The sequence below is a fragment of the Octopus bimaculoides genome, chromosome 10 (genome assembly GCF_001194135.2).
Source record: "Octopus bimaculoides isolate UCB-OBI-ISO-001 chromosome 10, ASM119413v2, whole genome shotgun sequence".
In the NCBI taxonomy this organism is placed as follows: domain Eukaryota; kingdom Metazoa; phylum Mollusca; class Cephalopoda; order Octopoda; family Octopodidae; genus Octopus; species Octopus bimaculoides.
Genome location: NC_068990.1, coordinates 12431026 through 12433964, shown reverse-complemented (window position 1 = coordinate 12433964; position 2939 = coordinate 12431026). Strand labels below are relative to the sequence as shown.

At 31.7% G+C, this 2939-nt stretch overlaps 1 protein-coding gene across 14 annotated transcripts in view; it reads right to left on the bottom strand.

The window, feature by feature from the left end:
- The window catches only part of LOC106869227 (dorsal-ventral patterning tolloid-like protein 1), a 1100309-nt gene that overhangs the window by 710318 nt on the left and 387052 nt on the right, over positions 1–2939 (bottom strand). The window lies entirely within an intron of this gene.

Here is a 2939-nt window from a genome sequence, read left to right as displayed (position 1 = left end):
TACTGGAGTCGATAAAATTGACATTCCCACGCCTCTGAAACTGCTGGCCTAGTGCCAAAATTTAAATGTATTATTATTATTATTATTATTATTATTTATTTATTTATTTTATTATTATTATTATTATTATTATTATTATTATTATTATTATTATTATTATTATTATTATTATTATTATCAACTTCATCCCCATCATCATTGTCATCACCATTGTTATTAGCAATTTTTACAACAAATTCCTGCTGGGTGGAATTTTCTTTTGCATCTTTTCTAGAATTTCATGCCAAAAGAAATAAGTTCCATGATGACATTTTCCCTTTTGTATTTTACTATAAAAAAAAAAAAAAATCAACAAAAAAAAAACCGTAAAGTGTATTTCCGAATTAAACATTTTAGTTAATTATTAAACTTTTAGATCTGTTCTTTTGTTTTTGACTTTGTTTTTCCTGTTCCAATTCTAAAACAAAATTGTGTGATTTGTAACATGTATGTGTATATTTTTTTAAAAATACTAAATAAAACACAGGAAGCATCTTATATTTTTTTAGGTGGAAGGATTTATTAAAAAGCTATGAAAAAATGTATGTGTTCATGTTGTACATACATGAACACATTCTGTATGAGTGTATGTGTGTATAGATAAATGGAGGGATAGATCCAGTCTATGATATATGTGTGTGTGTATATGTATCCATGCTTATTTATGTATATATATCATAACTCTCTCTCTCTCACTTTCTCTCTCTCTCTCTCTCTCTCTCTCTCTCTCTATATATATATATATATATATATATATATTCTTTTATTCTTTTATTTGTTTCAGTCATTTGACTGTGGCCGTGCTGGAGCACCACCTTTAGTCGAACAAATCAACCCCAGGACTTATTCTTAGGAAGCCAAGCACTTATTCTATTGATCTCTATCTCTGAACCACTAAGTTACAGGGATGTAAATACACCAACATTGGTTCTCAAGCGATGATGGAGGAACAGACACACAAACACACACACACACACACACACACACACACACACACACGCACACGCACACACATATACGATGGGCTTTTTTCAGTTTCTTTCTACCAAATCCACTCACAAGGCTTTGGTCAGCCCGAGGCTATAGTAGAAAACACTTGCCCAAGTTGCCATGCAGTGGGACTGAACCCGGAACCATGTGGTTGATAAGAATGCTACTTACCACACAGACACTCTTCCACCTATACACACACACACACACATATATATATACATATTATATACCACACTTTATATATATATGTCATGGACATAGATTGATAGGTACGTAAGTATAATATACATATTTACACACACATCACATATACACATATGCATATATATGTGTGTGTGTGTGTGTGGATATATATATAAATATGTATATATATTTATTACAGATATATGTATATGTCTATAAATATAGATAGATAGATAGAGCAAAGAGAGAGACAGATAGATAAATAGATAGATAGATAGATAAATAGATAGATAGATAAACAGATAGATAGATAGATGGATAGATAGATAGATAGATAGATAGATAAATAGATAGATAGATAGATAGATAGATAGATAGATAGATAGATAGATAGATTGTTCATGTGTGATACAAATGAAAAGAAATCGATAAAGATATGAAAAAAGTCCCTAGAATTTGACATAGGATATCATCATTTATCATTTTCTATTATTAAATTCATAAGCAAAATGTTTAGAATAAAAACCACAATTTCTTTTTTCCCTTCGTCTATTGTTATTTAAAGTGTAATACTGCAAGGGAAATATAATTTCCAGAAGTGAGCAAGTGGAATTTCCCTGGAAAGGTTTTGATATTTTCTGCTGAACTTTTGAGAATGTCATTGGGAAAAAGATGAAGTAAATAAACTAATTTGACATGAAGTTTACAAAAGAACGAATGCCATATTCTTGTTCTTCCTTCATATTTCATTACCACTGTTTATTTTCATATTTCTATTTTTTTGTGTGTGGATATTTTGTTATATTCTTTATTGATATTTTTTTTGCTATTTTCACTTTTTTATTTGACTTCTTATTTTTTAAAGTTGTTGTTGTTGTTGATGTCATATTTCTTCTTCTTTTCCTACTTCTCCATCTCCTCCTTCTTTCATCCTCCACCTCTCCTACTCCCCACCACTCTATTACCGATCCCACCTTCATGGTTCTCATCATTGTCATTAGTGTTGCTGTCATTGTTGTAGTCCCTAAAACCACCACCACCACCACCACCGCCACCACCACCACCATCATCATCATCATCATCATTATCATCATCATAGTAGAATAATAAAAAGAAAATTCTTGATATAGTATTATATATATTTCAAAAAATGCGTAGAGATGGCTTTCTGTGGGGGAATAATTTTTATTTTAATAATGTTTACAGTGAGTGATTCTGGTATGAGTTTCAAGCTTCAAATAGCTGTTTTCAAACTAAAAAATGTATGTTTTACCGGTTGCTTAAATAGCAAAAATGTTAAATAGCGAAAAATATATATTAAAAAAATACCAGTCACTCACTGTAAACATTATTATTAAAATATAAATTATCTCCCAAAAAATCCATCTCTACTCATTTCTTCAAATATATATATATATAGGTGTAGGAGTGGCTGTGTGGTAAGTAGCTAGCTTACCAACCACATGGTCCCGGGTTCAGTCCCACTGCACGGCATCTTGGGCAAGTGTCTTCTACTATAGCCTCGGGCCGACCAAAGCCTTGTGAGTGGATTTGGTAGACGGAAACTGAAAGAAGCCTGTCGTATATATGTATATATATATATATGTATGTGTGTGTGTATGTTTGCATGTGTGTGTTTGTCCCCCCCAACATCGCTTGACAACCGATGCTGGTGTGTTTATGTCTCCGTAACTTAGCGGTTCGGCAAAAGAGATCGATAGAAT